Source organism: Asterias amurensis, chromosome 5 (genome assembly GCF_032118995.1).
Source record: "Asterias amurensis chromosome 5, ASM3211899v1".
NCBI lineage: Eukaryota > Metazoa > Echinodermata > Asteroidea > Forcipulatida > Asteriidae > Asterias > Asterias amurensis.
The window spans coordinates 4,377,588-4,395,284 of NC_092652.1; the positions used below are offsets into that span (position 1 = coordinate 4,377,588).

Genomic DNA, 17,697 nt, shown 5'->3' on the forward strand with positions numbered 1-17,697 from the left:
GTGAGGGGGGGGGGGGGGTTAAGCATCCTCAAGCAGTTCCTTTTTGGATTGATAGTTGTTCGCCTTACCTTATCACGTCAAGCAAACCCTGGGCCTTCTAACTAATGCAAAAAATGGGTCCGCCATTTAATTTGAAATCAAGTTAGGCCTACACTGTTAAAAAAAATGTTGTTAATTTACAGTAGTTTGTTTTGTCAATTGGCATTACGGAGGCTACTTTTGTCTACAGAAGATTCAACTGTGATTTTCCACTGTGCATCAACATCAGAATCTCCTGTGATGTGTACTGTACCTTCACAGCACAATCCACTGTAATTGATGTTGGCTAAAATGTAGAAGCTCTGTGGCACAACAGTAGATTTATTTGAAGGATTTTGTTCATCAACATAGTGTTTTGTACACGAACAACTCTCTGTGACAGAACATACACTGCTTTCTGCGCGTTTACGTTGAATCTCTGTTATGTCACATAGGATGACCAATCTTCTGTGTATACACAATGCTTTGTTTTGCTACCTTGACCACCCTCTCATTAATATAATTCAAACAAGAAAATAAAAGACATATCACACACGTTTTATCTCAGTTTCACAAAACATTAACAGTTTTTTCAACTTTAATTGAAATTCACTCAAAATAATGCAACTGTCGTCATAATGTACACAAGGAATAATACTTTTAAAACAAATTGATAGCAGCATGTTTTTTTTTTACATTATAATTTATTGTTTAAAATGACTTAAAGGAAGGGAAATGACAAATTCAATTTTGGTAGAGTCCCCGTGTGATTGGGGGAAAGTTACAAGTCTCTACTCTTGTAAAATGGTGTAAATTGCCATTGTATTCGATAACCATTGCCCCGGAAAGTTATCGAATACAAGGGCCATTTACATCATTTTAAAGTGAGGTTAGAGATATTTTTCCCCACTGATCACATAAGGACTCTATCTATTGGAAAAGAAGGAGTACATCACAAAAATGAATTGCTCATTTCCCTTCCTCTTTAAATAAGTGAACAACTCTGCATGTTTTAACTATTACACATTACCGACTTCAACCAGTCTCTATTGTCCATAAATATTGCATCAATAACAAAAACACGATTCGTACTACGTTTGTGTTCAATTCATAATGGAAATTGTTTCAAGAGAAACTATTAATTAGGGGTAGGTTCATACACTGGTGATGACCTTGATAACAAATGGTGTAACATTTTCAACCTAAAGACTACTGTTACAAAGATGATCATGGTTGTAAGCATCCTGCGAAATGTTTTGGTCTGAAGTGCCCCTTTATCGAAAATCAATCAAAGTTTGCCAACAATTTGAACCCCCAAAGGTCGGCTTGAGGCAACTTACATACAGTTTCAAATGATCGGACAATGGAAACACTGGCTCAGTATTTCCAACTTCATAAGTATAGGCCTTTTGTCTAAATTTCTGCCAGTGTGCAAATGTGTACTGAAGGTGATGTTTTTGAATAAAATTGTGTTTTTCACATTGTTTAAAATTACTTAAAAGGGAAGATTTTTTCAGTCTTTAATGATTATACAATTTCAATCTGTCTATTATAAGCATTGCAGCAATAATACTTATAAAAACATTAAATACAGTACATACTTTAACTGGTTCCAAGAGAAAATGTTCATGTTAATTTTGCATCGGTGATAAAGAATTATAATTGTGTGTTTTTATCCATACACTGATGTAGATTATAAGCACTGTATACCCAGTACTGAGTATGCAGTGCTGAACACATCAGTGCATGGAGAAAAACACAGATATTAAGCCCAACAGGGTAACAGCGAACATCTGTAAAAAAAAAAATTCCCCCAGTTAGTGTTTTTTTTTTACATGTTTGTCACACCAAGTAAATTTTATGAAATTTCAAAGCTTATTTTTATTTTATTTATTTATTTATTATTATTTTTTTTTTTTTTTTGGGGGGGGTCATGAACTGAGACAAACCTATCCTACTTTATTGCTTGTTAATTCAAGAGTGAAACAGTTAAAAACAGTTAAAGCGTTCACTTTAACAAGAAAACTAGCTAAAACACTCAGGAATTTTGTTACATACACCATGTAGTGCTGTTTAAAAAAAAAACATTCAACTTTAGTGCTATCTGAACTGTTTTACTTCTACACAACCCACATTTCTTCAAAGTCTTTCAGCTTGGTACAAAGTTGTACAACTTTGTTATTAGGCCCTCCTTTGGTGTTGGAGGACCTCTTGCTGCCTCTTTCCGGTCTAATCTTGAACAGCAGTCTGCACATAAAAAAGATACAAAACTGTACATTATACACATCAATCTAATTCTGTATGCCAGTATCCACTTTAAAGTTGATTTGTATGATTATGCTTATTTGTCATACTCGTTGATGGGCATTGTTCTAAACAGATTGTAGTCTTAAAGGAAGTTAACAGTAGTAAATACTCTTGAGGGAAAATGTTTGTTAAAAAATGTTTGTTTTCTTTTTTGACTATTGCTCTTAACCCTGCGCTGCACCATGCCAGTCAAAAGCGTCTATCCCCCCCCCCCATCGTACAGTCAGCTGCAGTACGGTGTGAAATTGCGTGTAAAACTAATTTGGCTGCTCACAAACTCTTCTAACATGGTACCATTAGACTCAAAAACGTTCACTGAATCCACAGAACAGAAGAAAAAAAATGCAAACAAAATGTTCATGGGGGGTAAGCACACTCAGAAAAAAAAAAAAAAACTAATTTTTGCAAAAATCCAACTTTTATGCTCCATTACACTATTGCACTGTTTGCTGCAGTACCGTGTAAAATAAGTATTCATTTCGGTTTACACTTGCATGTCTTAAGTCACACAAGTTTGGCAGGTAAACTAACTGGAACAAAAGCGGTTGTATCTTTGTTGGCATTTATGAACAAAATAATTGTGGTTGATTTATTCCAACAGTTTTACTGAATTTATTGGATTGTGCACTGTAGACTTAATGTGATATACTTATTTTCCAAAAAATGCCTCCTTGGATGGAAAAGACTCATTAGTTGTTGATAATCCAATGACGTCATGTTTCAAATTGAAGTCACGAATGAACCAAAACAACCGGTACAAAAATGAACCCATTTTTCTCTTGAATGATGTCATGTAGGATGTTTTGAACGTTGACAAATTTTGCACTGGAGGGTATCGAATAGAATGGCAATTACACCACTTTAACATGAGGTAAGAGACTTGTAATTTTTTCACCACTCACATGAGGACTTATATCTATTGGAAAATGAGTACGTCACATTAAAGCCGCTCTTTAAGTGCAGTTGAACTGCAGTTGTTTCCACTTGGCCAAAATGAAGAATAATACAAGTGCTTCAAAATAATTACCTTTGCATGAACTCAGGAGTAGCTGCAATATTAGGTGGGTATTGTAGATTGAAAACATAGAACACCACGAACCACATCTGAAGACCCTTGAGAAGATCACTGCAATGGAGTAGTGGATTCCTTTCGATGCAGACTGCACATTTTGCGCTCAGGAAGGGGTTGTCACCTGCAGCAGAAACAAGCATTTAAACAAACATCAATTTATTTGCAAATGCAAATAACAAAAGGACCAGTTTAGGTTATAAAATGAGGTATTTTTTTTTTACCAAATCTTTATTTACATCTACCCACAGTTAATATTTTTAAGACACACGGGGTAAGTCTAATGAGCATAGGAAATCTGTGGGCTTAAAATGTTGAATCGGTGACATTTTTTGTTGACCACAAAATATTGCAGTATTTTTCAGATGATCCAGGGTGTGGGAGTTTAAGTCTTTAAGAAAAATGTTGGCAAGTTCACTTTACAATTTCAAATATGAGCACAAAGCTGTAGACAAAATGTCTTATTGGAAACAATAAACCATCTGATTAAAGATTGATTTTATTAAGTATGGGAAACACCATAGTTCCATCAGTAATACTATACTTATCCTTGTAAGCATATGCACAAAAATTTAAGTATGATTGATTTTCAACTCAAATGTACTTCAGGTGAGAAAATTATCATTCAATGTTCAAGTTATTATTAATGGTGAAATTAAATTGGGGAACTAAAATGTCAGTTATTTTCGAAGGTATTTTTTACCTGCATAGGCCAGTACAGGGCTATCCGTGTCACAGTCAAAGTCAGAGCTTCTTGCAGTTTCCTTTATACAGAAAGAAAAAGAAAACAAATCACAAACATGTATAACATTCAAAATATATAAATACCAGAGGCCATTTACAACATTGGTAATTACCATGACACTGCTATACTTTGTGTCCCTTTAAGCTGTTGTCAGCATTTCTCATAACAAGAGCATACAAAACGCGATGAATTTTTCACTGGTTATTTCATGATATTGAAAAGTAAGGGTTTAATATTGATGTTGTACTTGTACCTTTTGTCTATAAACAAATGCCGAATATATCTGGTTAAGTCAGAACTGGAAGATGTTCCCACTTGAAAAGTATTTAAAGAAAACTTTCAACTGATCCATTAGTTATTAAATAATTGGCGCACTACTTGAGATCGCGGCACAGTTTTCATTAACAGGAAATTGGTCCAGCGCGCGCAGCGCCCTCTAGCGGTTGTGAACAAACCTACTACTACAGAACAGTACTACACAGTACTACTACTAGCAGTAGCACTCAATCGACAAAAACATACAAACAAAATGGATCGTCACTTACTATACCATTACCAGACCAGAGGCCGATTTCACAAAGATCTCAAATTGATCGTAACTTCAAATCAATCGTAGTTGCTAAGTAAAGTGTGATGTCACAATACAAATTTCTATGGTGATACTGAAAATTTGTCATGCGATGAATTTTATTGCTTTGTGAAATCGGCCCCTGGCATGCCAGGCTAAAAAATGTGTTTTAATGCATCCTCATCTGCTCATATGTTCACCACAGTGAGTTTAGTATAAATCAGCTTGCCAACCAAGTAAAAAACAGTAGTAAGGTTAAAAAATTGTGACTGAAATAATCACATTCATTTTCATTTTATTGAATTAATTTGCTGATTTTTAGTTGTAATGTAATGTTACTAAGAGTAATACATCTATGTATTGTCAGTCAGATGATCGACTAGACATGTTGTAAAATACAGTCGTTTGACCAGTTCGGGATCACTTTTTGAATTCACATTGTTTTTTGTTGCAATCTCTTTGATATCTTAAACAAAAAAGTTTATCAGTTTACCTAAACATGTCATAAAACTCACCAAGTATTCACTGACGAAAAAATATTAGTTCTTTTGAAGAGGCTTTGAGAAAAGTATCGTCACCTGTTTGACCAGTTCAGGATCAGTTGAATCTATTCTGAATCAGTAGAGTGCCCTTTATTGCAAACCCTTACTCCCATTCATAAAACTGTCTCTCAAGGACACGAAACTTCAGAGGTGTGTTGGCATGGACTTGGACTTCCTTTCTTTAGTGAATGTCATGCAAGTGTCCTCAATAGCAGCGCAAAAAACCCAGCCACAAAACCCCAAAACAACAGCAAAGGCAAATGAAAAAGTGAAGCGAACCTAAAAAGCAATATTGACCCCTCCAAGTTTAATTTTCTCACAAAATAAAAAATCTACAAGAATTTGTTGAAGTAATGTTTCTCAAAATCAACTAAATAAACTTTCTACTGCAGTAGTATGATTTTATCATACTTACTGACTTCGTAAGTTAGTGCGGCACAATTTGACGCAATGAGATGTTGAGTGATCCCGAACTGGTCAAGGGTAAGCTGCCCGCCCAAAGAAGATTTTGGGATATTCGTCACCTCAAAAAAACAAGATGACTGCACAGTATTTACAGGAATGTCTTTTTACACATTCTTATCATTTTACATAAATATTTTTTGCCCCGGCACTCCAATTCTACAGGTAAGACGTTTTAACAGTGTTTTTCAACCAACATTTTTAAACAAAAAAATGATAAATTTCGCAGACAACCTTCAGGAAAACAGCCATAATTTATTTGCTGATGATATTTGGCACCTTATTTTTGGGTTTGTTGGTTTAATGGGTGTTAATCTTCACATTTATCAACAGAAATTGGTAATAATGAGAAGTGATATAATTATTTGGTTATTGCAAAGTTGAAGTGATCCCGAACTGGTCAATGATCCCGAACTGGTCAAATGACTGTACTACTATTTTACTAGTAAACTAGAGCCAGAGGGTAGGCTAATTTTAATTAACTGAAATTGGAAAGCTAGTAAAGCAAAAGACAAGACATTTCCAGAACCAGAAAAACAACTTTATAATTCATGCCAATGGACCATCCATGGCAAACAACAAATCATCCCAAATCCACATGCAGCCTGTCTGTGTATTGTGTTGACGTTATGCATGCACACACACAAACACACACAATCTGTCATCTATCACGTCTATCATCGATCTGACGATCGTCTGTCGCTAAACATGATAAATTTTCCAATTGTCATATTTTATGTTCAAGCCTAACGAGCGTTAGGCTTATGTTAACCATGTGACTTACAATAATAGTAATAATAATCATATTAATAACACAGAATAGTGTTCTTAATCTTACCTGTAATTTTTTTGTCGTGGAAACTGATCAGCAAAGGTCAAGTACAAATTCTTCCAAAAGTTAAGTGAGCGCACAATGTGACGTGATGGTGGAGAGAGCGCACGCGCACAAACGACGGCGGAAGATCCAGCCGGTCTGAACCAGTTCCTGCTGATCACTTTTTCCCCTTTTTGCCGCGCACACACACAGAAGACGACAAGAACTTCGTAATGGTACCCGTCTTCTCTTTGTTTAATGCAAAAATTTGAGGGCCACCAGGGAAAAATCACTGTAGTGTGATACGCTAGGGGGGACGATCTCTGTTAAATGAATTTTTTATCAATGAACCAAGGAAAGTTCAGAGCTTTCTAGTCCGACACCACAATGTTCCTATGATAGTAAATGCAATGCTTTTTTACATGAGTAGGGGCATATCCTGTAATCTTCGGACGAAAATTAGCTCTAGGCTACTATAGGGCCTACGAGTCTTCATTCCAATTTTTACTTTACTGAGTAGCCTACACCACACATGCCCGCCCGCGCCACACCGATGATGAGGGCCGTAGTTTTCCCTTTCCAGCACTGATATTAAAGCCTAAATCCGCAGTTTATTATAGTGGCTAAGAATGGAAGGCAATTAGCTGCTATATCAGAGTGCAGTTAGTTCTGTTAGAGGACAACCCGGCTGTTCAGAAACAGCAGAATGTGTCAAATCCTCAAGGGTTCACTGTACCGTCACAAAATGTTCCTACAACAGCAGACTTACTTTAAATTTACAGAGAATAGGAGCACACTGTTTAGAGACTGCATATGTTTTGTATATTCACAGAGAAATAGGAAAACGGCAACTTCTGCTGTTCATTTTTGATTCTTTCCAACAAAAAAGCTACTGTGAATTCACACAAATTTTTTACAGTGTACAGTGGAAAAATACTCTTAAAGTTGTATGCTCCATATCAGTATTTGTGAGCATTTATGGGAAGTTGAAATCCCAGAAGGAGAATTTTTTGATGAAAACTTGTAAATATCAAGTTACCATGGAAACTACTCTTTAAATCTTACGCCCCACACCAGCGTTTGTGTGGATTTTTAATGACCATCAGTACATTGCAGTAAGGGGGGGGGGGGGTTTCAAACAGTTCCTTTCTGAACTTACAGTCTTCTGTCATACCTTATCAAGCCAACCTAGCCTTCTATCTTACGCAAAAAATATCATCTAAAATCATGATTCTGTGGAAAATGTTTGTTAAATCCTATTCCCCATATCAGCATTTGTGAGCATTTATGGAAAGTTAACATGCCATACGTTTTTTTAGTGAAAGCACCGCAGAAATTTGATTCTAGTTTTAAGAATACCTTGCAGCCATCTGAAGAAGAATTTTCTGATGAAATTTTTTAAATATCAAGGTACCGTGGTAAATACTCTTTAAATCCTACGCCCCATACCAGGATTTGAACGGATTTTATGATCACCAGTTCATTATGTTTACTACTCAACTAACTAATTTGATTTATGCGTTTTCATCCCACGCTGGAAGGCCACATTGCCCTTCTTCTTCGCAGCCAATTGGATTAAAACGCTTAGTGGCCATTTTAATAGAAGTGCAAACAGGATTTGAAAGCGTGAAATTGCAAATTGATAATTTGGGAGCATTTATGGGAAGTTGAAATGCCCTACATTTTTTGAGTGAGTGAAATTAAATTTTGATTTTAGTTTTTTGTGCAGCCTTCTGAAGATGAATATTTGGGTGAAAAGTTATAAATATCTGTGTCAGCTTCTTATGACATATCAATGCTAGTTTCCTAAGGGTTCTTCCAAAACTGGGGGAGTTCTAGACTGCTTAGTCAGTAAGTTGAGTATTTGAGTGATGGGCTTGTTATTTTTGTGACTTAAGTAGTTTCGTGAATCTGTCCTCTTATTTCCAGCTAAGATTCACTTAGCATGAATACCTTTCAAGCAATACTTTCTGCTTTCAGCTTTTATGAAGTTGGAAATAGACCTCTTAAGTACACAAAAACTGCTTAGCACGGACAAATCTTGATAAGCAGAAATATGTTGCCACTCAAAACACCATGTAAAGTATGTATTTTGTGACTGGTTCCCTGCTAATTTGTAGCTTAGCATAGACATTTTTCTGCAAATGTTTTTGCTTGAATTAGTGTTGTCTGTGCTTGACAACTTATTAAGTTTGGCTTGAACCTAGACAGATTATTAAGTTTGGCTTGAACTATTATACAGAAGTTAGGTTCTACTACTGACACTATCTCTTCCTTTGCGTCTTACAAACCTTTATCCTCAGAACAATTGTTGCATTTTTTGCAATATCTTGCACTGCAGGATTCTGTCAATCTATGTTTGATGCCTTTTTTAATGCAGTGAGAATTTTACTAATAATACTATAGCAAACATGTTTAACTTGCAATAATTCTCTCAAGCACGACAAATAAAACTTGGCATAGATTTGTCCAAGATAAGCATCCAAGAGGCGCCATGGAGAGGGGAGAGGGAAGGGTTAGGGTTCTTGCTTCAAACCTGAATGGGCCAGCTAGCCAACTGTTGGTTCGACATTACCCCCCCTGACATGAACGCATGTCAATAACCATAATTTTGTTGCCCATGAAGCTGGCATCGCATTCTGCCGTCTGAAATGCGAGATTTTTATCTATTTAAAAAAAAAATTAAAAAAAATCTGTCTCTCTGAAATGCGAATAGAGAAGTGTAGCAGGTTGACGCGTTGTGGTAAACTAACCCTTTTTCTATGATGTGCACAAATTGTTAGTGAACGATTTCAAAAAGAGCCTCTAGTCACAACATTTAGCAGGCGTGCTTTTGCAGCCATTAACTGCTCCTTGTTTTTGGAGGGAAAAAAACTATTGATTTTCAAAAGAGGGAAATGTCTGCGTTTGTGACATGTAATTATGTCCGGGTACATTATAGCTATGCAGAGTGCATGTAGTACAGCCGTGGTGGAAACGCACATAGCAATATACGCTTAATTTCCAATCAAGCCTTAACTGAGGGTTTAATTGTCATATGCCTTGGACTGTGTAGGCGAGTGTAAATTTTGTCATTACCGTTACCATGGTCACTGAGGCAGTGGGAAAGAGGGTTGATTTCCCACTGGTAAAATGGCCGCGCTTCGTCCATAAACTCATGGTGTTCCTAATCAGTCTTGATTGAAGCACTGGATGCATAGGTGGTTACACTCCTATGTTCCAACACTCTTGGGCCCAATTTCGTAAAGCCTGGAAGCAGAAAAACACGCTAAGCACGGACAAAACTCTTGCTTTTATAACAGAAACTGGTTAAGAGTCAATATTCCATAAAGTTAACATATTATTTTTGCAACTGGTGTCCCACTAATCTTTTGCTTAGCAAAGAAATTTTTCAAGCAGTATTTTCTGCTTAACAGCTTTAGGAAACACTGGCCCTGTTCTCTTTAACCCTAACCCTAAACGCTATCCCTAACCTTAACTATGGAACATGGAGCTACCCATATAGACCTTACCCAAGGGTGTAGATCACAATGTTTTATCTGAAATTAGAGTTTTCGTTGGAATGTTTCAGTTTCAGGTCTTATTATCCATTCCGCACAGCATCACCATTTATACAGTTATGGCAAAAACGTTCGATCCGCCATCATTAAGTCAAGGGTCCTTTTCTGTTCCCTCGAAAAAAGATTGACAAGAGATAGCCCGGAGGGACACAGGGGAATCGCAGCTGTCAGATAGAGTGTTGCGGTTCAAACTTCAGAACAATTAAGTCGTCGGCAGATATCAGCACCTGTTTCGTGTTTACCTACAGAGAAAGAGCGAGGCAGAACACAAATGTTGATTTTTCTATATTTAAAAATACAACTATTAAAAGGCAACTAGACTTGTGTATTCAGAAGCAGATGTGTTCTGAAATTGTGGAAACGAGATCTGGAGAATGGGCACGCTTGGTTGTTTAGATGCGTCTGCATTGCATGTTTACGTGCATGTTTTCGTACACAACCCCCCCCCCACCCTCCCCCCCCACACACACACACACTCATCTCCCATTTTTATTTTACTAAGCAATTTTACCAAAACCGTTTAAGAGGAAAGGCGCAGTTTTCCCATAGAGACAAAATGGCAGTGTGTAAAAATACAATCAGTCTTCCATGTAAGAGTGTGGTTGACGTCACGCTTCAAATATTGCTCAATTTCAAAAAAAATTATATTTAAGGCTCCATAGTCGAGGGTTTAGAATGCCTGTTTTTATGGAACCTGGTACACTGTGCGTCTGCATTGCAAGCTCTACAATCTTAGGGCCTTAGTTTTATAAAGCATGTAAGTGTAAAAACTTGATTAGCATAGACAAATCTTGCTTAGCAGAAATTGGTTTTGAGCGAAAAGTCCATGAAGTTAACATTGTTGTGACGGATAGAAAGTTGCTAAGCAGTTATTTTCTGTTTAACAGCTTTATGAAATTGGGCCCAGCTGGGGTCATAGCGTATATCAAGAGTAAGCTTGGAAACCGTGTACTTCAGTGATCCATTGTAGGGTGTACCGGTAAGCGCAGTATTTTATAGTAAGCAGTGTTGTGAAATTTGGCCTAGAAACTAAATATTTGAAAAATTACCAGCAAAAATACAATACCACAGGACTGTTTTGTTTTTTATTTAAAAAACATAAATTTGATACTGGTACCTACGAATTTACCAACAGTGTTTTTGTTTTTGTATCAAGGGGCCAAGGGACCCGCAGGGGTCAAGGTTGTAAGTAGGAATTGAAACTTTGCATGGTGGAGATACAATCAAGTAAGGTTAACAGTACACCATGTAATATTGTAGTTGTGAAAAGAAATAAGAGAATCAATGTGTGGTGAAGAGGTTTGCAACTAGTGGTTTAATCCCAACGAGGCCTGGTCTTGATAATTTTACCGAGACGAAGTCGAGGTAAATTATCAAGAACCAGGCCTCGGCGGGTTTAAACCACTTGTTGAAAACCGATTCAACACACTTTGATTCCCATTCATAAATACCTTTTCGGTCAAAAACCTCAAAACTTTTTGGTAAAAAAGTGAAATAAATGCAAAAATTTTAATTGTTCAATGATTTCTTTCAACACAACACCCCTCCAGCTATGAAATGGTAAAGCCCTCCGCCGCCCTCGGGTAAACAACTCCTTTATAAGGGAATGCTGTGCACGTCGTGCGTATTGCGTGATGTGGCACAACTGTTTCAGCCGTTGCTCTCGACCAATAGAAATGAAGAAACTGTCTTATAAGAACAGGTGCAAGCTCGCGTGTCACGCCCATGTTTCAACACTTTTTACTGGTCATAAACAAAGGTTTATACACACCCACGTGACGCGCTCTCCACCAATAGGAATAGCGAAACTGTCTGAGGTATTTATGAATGGTGGTTTAACAACTCAGTGCTATTTTTGTTTTCACGTTCATCCATGCATCACTACCTCCTCCAATTAAACTTAATTGGATTTTTATGTATTTCACTTAGGTGTATCGTTAATTAAAAGCACTGTAGGCTGTGGTTGAAGGTCACTGCATGGCGCTGATGACTGCAACCTACTTTTAGGTTGTGACAAAAATATATCTAAAAGCTTACTTTAGGTAAATTTTGTGGTGGCTTTGGCAATTTGAAAACTTAAAAAAATGTGCATACTTTTGTCACTACAGACAGGTTGCTGCATTCTGTAAATAAATGTCAGAAAAAATATTGGTGAACTCTTGTTTTGTGTTTATAGTTTGCATAATGTTGTCTTTCTTGTTGCATTTTTTAATATCTGAACAAACTGTCACTTTTCACAAAGCAGCCTGTCTGAAACTGGGCCTTCTACATTAGAAATAGCATTGGCTGACTGAATTTTTTTTCATTTCAGCGCTTTCTCAAAGTGACAAGTCCCTTTGTGCATAGCTTTGTACAATCAGAAAAGAAAGCCACTCAAGAAAGGTGGCAGGCCTCGACATGTCTGCTGGCCCGAGGCCAGTGATTTAGAACTTGGCCAGTAACCTCACGACTGGAAGCGTCAGGCGCTTAGTGTTTTTTTCAATTTGATTATAATATCTACTGACTTCAGTCATTGTGTAAAAAATATCTTCATGTTGACATTAAAGGCACTGGGCACTATTTGTAATTATTCAAAATAATTGTTAGCGTAAAACTTATTTGGCAAAGAGCAATGGAGAGTTGTTGATAGTATAAAACATAGTGAGAAACTGCTCCCTCTAAAGTAATGTAATTTTTGAGAAAGAGGTAATTTCTCACGCAAATATTAAAAGACTTCATGCCTGAAGCCTTTTACATTAAACTGCTCTCCATTGCTGGTCACCAAGTAAGTTTTTATGCTAACTATTATTTTGAGTAGTTACCAATAGTGTCCAGCCGTTGATTTCACAAAGAGTTAGGACTCGTCTTATCTCGAGTTAGGACGAGTAACTCTTCCTAACTTAGGATTAATCTTAAGGTCTGCATGCTACAGTGCAGGGTTAGGAAGAGTTTTGTGAAATCGACGGCAGTACCTTTAATTGTTGTCCGCAGATGTCTTCCTCATACTGCCTCATACTTTATTAAATAATCCTTTAAATAGCCAGGAGCGTATGTTATTGAAATTAAACCACAGGTGAGCTTGTATCAGCGTCAGCTTATTTTTTCTCTGTCCGTCAATCGTTAGACCAAGACGTACAGAACCTAATTAAAGCAGACTTATTTCCAATAATTAGATTATGTTTTTGTTTATATTTCCTGTATTGTTTGCCCTGGGCATCTAGGTCACTTGTGCAAAAGTCGCATATGACGCAAAAATGTTTTTGTTGTGCTTGGCACTGGTCCAAACCCATATGATCTTAAGTTCCCTATAACGAGTTGCCAATTTTGGTTTCTGTCAGCACTTGACGTAATTATGGGATTGTTGCAAAGACTGAACCGTTTAATTCACTTTTAGTCTTTACAGGGCACGATTTCATACGACATATTAGCACAAAGACCTGCTTATCACAGAAAACTCTTGCTTAGGGGAAAGAAACAAAAATAGGTTACCAGCCAAAAAACTAAACAGTTGCAATTGCTGTGACTGGTACCCCACTCATTTCTTGCTTAGCAAATAAATTTCTCAAGCAGAATTTTCTGCTGAACAGCTTCATGAAATTTGACCTATGACTGTTTGTTATAATAAGACATTCATTTAAATGTATCGTTTTTTTAGGGGGCTTTGTTGCCGATAACATTAAATCAAAGCTGCCAGACAAAATGTCAACAGTATTAGTAAATTATGTTCATTATTTAAACCAGGATAAATCACCAGATCCTTGTACAAATAGACTGGCCATGAATTCAAGATGATGACGAGACATTACTGGGTTTTGCAATGTTTACATTCGGCAAATATTTGTATGGTGGTGCAACATTGGTCTACAGGAAGAGTCATTAAAGTTGTCCAACATTAATTGTTAAAACTGATTTGTGAGGAAACGGCACAGGGCATTAATTGGTTGCATTTATAGCCGTTGTATTTTTAATAGGTGTCAAATTTGTATCGGGCTTGTGCTTTCAAGTTTGTGAATAAAAGGCTTCAGGTTTTATATTTGAGTGAGAAATTAACTCTTTCACAAAAACTACCTTACTCCAGAAGGACCTGTTTTGCACAATGTTTTGAAGAGAAGTGTTCTGCGCAGAAGTAAAACACCATTGCGAGGATTTCTCTCTTAAACCAATCATGAGGGGCGAGCAGGACCTTGAGAGGTGCCTCCAACCCCTTCCCCTTCTCTTTAACGCATCGAGGGGACTTCTCGTTTTAAACTGCACTACCGCAGAGTGAGTTCTTACACGCAAACCATATAAGAAGTAACAAACAAAGCCATCTGTTCATTCTAAATTATGCAAAAAGAGCACAAATTTACATGAAACGCTGGCGAGCCTTAAACATTCAATCGCCGTAAATTTACAAGGGAGATAACAAACAAGCCCTGGGACATTTTGCCGTAAGTGGCTGTTATTTTTAAACGGTTTATGCAGTAACCGACAGAGCATCTCCGACTGCCGATAATTGAGCTGTTGTTTGGCTGCGTCGAGTTGATTAATTATCCACTGCTTGATGCGCTGGAATGCCCAGTACATTACTGTGAAGCTGAATATTTAAAAGTAATGGTATTCCGTTGGGTTTTTTGTTTAAAGAAGTGAACTCAATCCTAGCCTCTAGTTTTTAAGAAACATGAGTACGAAGTGATAAAGTAAAATGAGTCGTTTGTCGGCACAGGGGCCAATTTCATAGAGCTGCTTAAGCACGAAAATAGTAAATTATTTTACACATGCTACTGGCCAAAATTTCATGCCATATTGTTGCCTATGACTAGTATTTAGCTGTTGTTTACTTAGCATAACAATTGAGTGGAGTCTTGACGGGTAATCTGATTTTACTAAGCAATGAATTTTATGCTTAAGCAAAATTTTGTGCTTAAGCAGCTCTATGAAATTGGGCCAAGGTAATTTTTTATTTTTTATATGTTTGAATGGAGTATTTTATGCTTTAATGCTGTTCGAACCCATTTTTGATACTTTCTTTGGTTCAAAAGTTGTGTAAGGTAGAAACAACAAGAGATATGAGTGATTGAAGTTTAAAGTGGAGTTGTTTATTGAACATACATTGGCACTGTTTCTTGCAATGCTAATTTAAACCCCCTTGTGAAGTTACTTTTAAATTTCTAGATTTCTAAGAAGCAGATCTACCGCAACGATTTCAATAGATGTTTTAAAATGTGCATCGTCCATAAAGGACTGTGTCTGGTTAAAACACAAATAATCTTCATCAAGCTTCTTCTTGATGATCGTAAAACCCGATACTGTACCTGTAGACAATTTGCAAACTGTCATCTAAGCTGTCGTCGATGTATACTATCGGTGAGAAGATGTTTATTTGAATAGATTACATGTCCAATTTGTCTGAAGAGACAGTAAGGAATTCAATCGCAGGTTGCACGCGATGCGAGACTCGTGTGAGGCACGCACATATCAAACAGTTTGTGATGCGACTCATTATTAAAGGGAGGGTACACCATTGGTAATTGTCGAAGACCAGTGTTCTCACTTGGTGTATCCCAACATAACCGTGAAATAACAAACCTGTGAAAATTTGAGCTCAATTGGTCATCGGAGTTGGGAGAAAATGATGGAAAAAAAAAAACCCTTGTTGGACAAATTTCAGATAGGAATAAAAGAGCTAGAAGTCTTTTATTATTTTAGTGAGCAATTACCTCTATTTTAAAATCTACGCTACTTCAGAGGGAGCCGTTTCTCACAATGTTTTATACTTTCAACAGCTCTCCAATGCTCGTTACCAAGTCAGTTTTGAAGTTAATATTTGTTTTGAGTCATTACCAAGCGTGTACCTTCCCTTTAAAAGCAATAACATGAAGCTGTAGCTTGTTTCGTCGATTGAAATTGAAATATGAGAGCTGCTACATTACACTGTACCCCTGGAAGGATTTGTGCAATATCGTCTTATCTTGCAGTGAAAGATCACCACTACAAAGAAAAGACACTCACTGTCACAGTTTGAGTTAGGGGCAAATTTCAGCAAGACGATTTGGCACCTTTGAACCAAAGAGACCATTTTTCAAATTTCACTGAGGAGAAACGAGTCAAGAGGGTTGCATGACGTTAAAGTCTGCAAACTAGAAATGAGATGCACTGCTTCTTGTCGGAAACAGCGAAATGTATTTAAAGAGTAAAACCAAAAACTATGCTATTCTGGTTATGGGATGATGTCTTTCAAGGACACTTGTCACTATTGGATATTGTCAATGACTAGCCTTCACAGTTGGTGTATCTCAACATTTGCATAAAATAACCTTTGAAAATTTTAGCTCAATCTGTCATCGAAGTTGCGAGATAATAATGAAAGAAAAAAACACCCCTGTCAAACGAAGTTGTGTGCTTTCAGATGCTTGATTTCAAGACCTCAAATTCTAAATCTGAGGTCTCAAAATCAAATTCGTACAACAAATTTACTCGACTCTCCTGAAAACATTGATTTTCACTCTTTTTTTTTTATCTCTCAATATTTTGACAACTAATGAAGCTGAAACTTCTATAGGCAAATTATATTACATTCATCTTCATTCACAGTGAGTAGGGATTCATGTCACGGTATCAAAACCCTCTAAAGTATGCAAACGAGAAATGAGATGCACCGCTCAATTAAATCAGGCACTTCTCGGAAACAGCGAAATGAAATTAAGATTGAACGAAACCAAAACATCATGCATGCTATATGCTCGTGATGGGATGATGCCTTTTACAATCATTCAATATACGCTCTTCTTGGATGTTATTTGATGAAAAACCCATTGTTAATTTTAGGCAGGAATTACCTGTATGGACAAAAGCACTAAAAACATTCATCTTAAAGAGTTGCCATTGTGATTTGTACTGTGACATCACACTTTGCTTAATTTAAGGTAATAATTGGGTGTTATTTAAAAATGGTATTACAGCAAATAAAAACCCAGTGTTGAGTTTAGGCAAAAAGTACCTGTATGGACAAAAGCACTAAAAAAGATTCCTCTTAAAGACGAGTTGCCACAGTAATTTTGTAGTGTGACATCACACTTTGCTTTGTCAATTAAGAGTGATATATGCACTTAAGATCAGTCTCAGCTCTTAGTGGAATCGTGCCCTGGTTGTGGCATGGTGTGTCACAAATGCTCTTCAATGATTTTAGTTCAAGTAGCTGTGATCAACGTAGTTAGCCAGAGGTTCGGGGTTGGGAGGGGGATTAGTACGAGGGGGTGGCTGCATCAAGGTGCTCCATGAATGTTCATGGCTCTGCTTACTGTAAGCAAGAAATTGGACAGGTGCTTACGGAAGCAGGGATTTTTGCGCTTACGTCAAGTGTATTTCACAGGTTAGCAGGGTATTTTTGTAAAAAAAAAAAAACACAAGCTAACCATGGCAAAGATTTCTGAGTTCGAATCCCACCTGGGCCCAATTTCATAGAGCTGCTAAGCACAAAAATTTGCTTAGCATGAAATTTCTTCCTTGATAAAAACAGGATGACCAATCAAATTACCATTTTGTAGCATTTCCTAGTTACTGGTATTCAGCTGTTGTATGGTTATCTTGAAAATCACGTAGAAATTTGGTTGGGAAATTCTGTTTTTATCAAGATAAACATTTCATGCTAAGC

The 17,697-nt window shown here is 37.0% G+C and overlaps 1 protein-coding gene and 1 long non-coding RNA gene across 2 annotated transcripts in view; one reads left to right on the forward strand and one right to left on the reverse strand.

Moving 5' to 3' along the window:
• Window positions 1-17,697, forward strand: part of LOC139937110 (NAD(P)H-hydrate epimerase-like) — a 115,736-nt gene that overhangs the window by 11,020 nt on the left and 87,019 nt on the right. The gene's annotated exons all lie outside the window — the stretch shown is intronic.
• LOC139937816 (uncharacterized) lies at window positions 236-6,619 on the reverse strand. Its single transcript, XR_011786090.1, has 4 exons — window positions 6,550-6,619; window positions 4,098-4,158; window positions 3,353-3,518; window positions 236-2,265 (listed from the first exon to the last, which is right to left on the reverse strand). It is a non-coding gene; the product is annotated as an uncharacterized lncRNA (long non-coding RNA).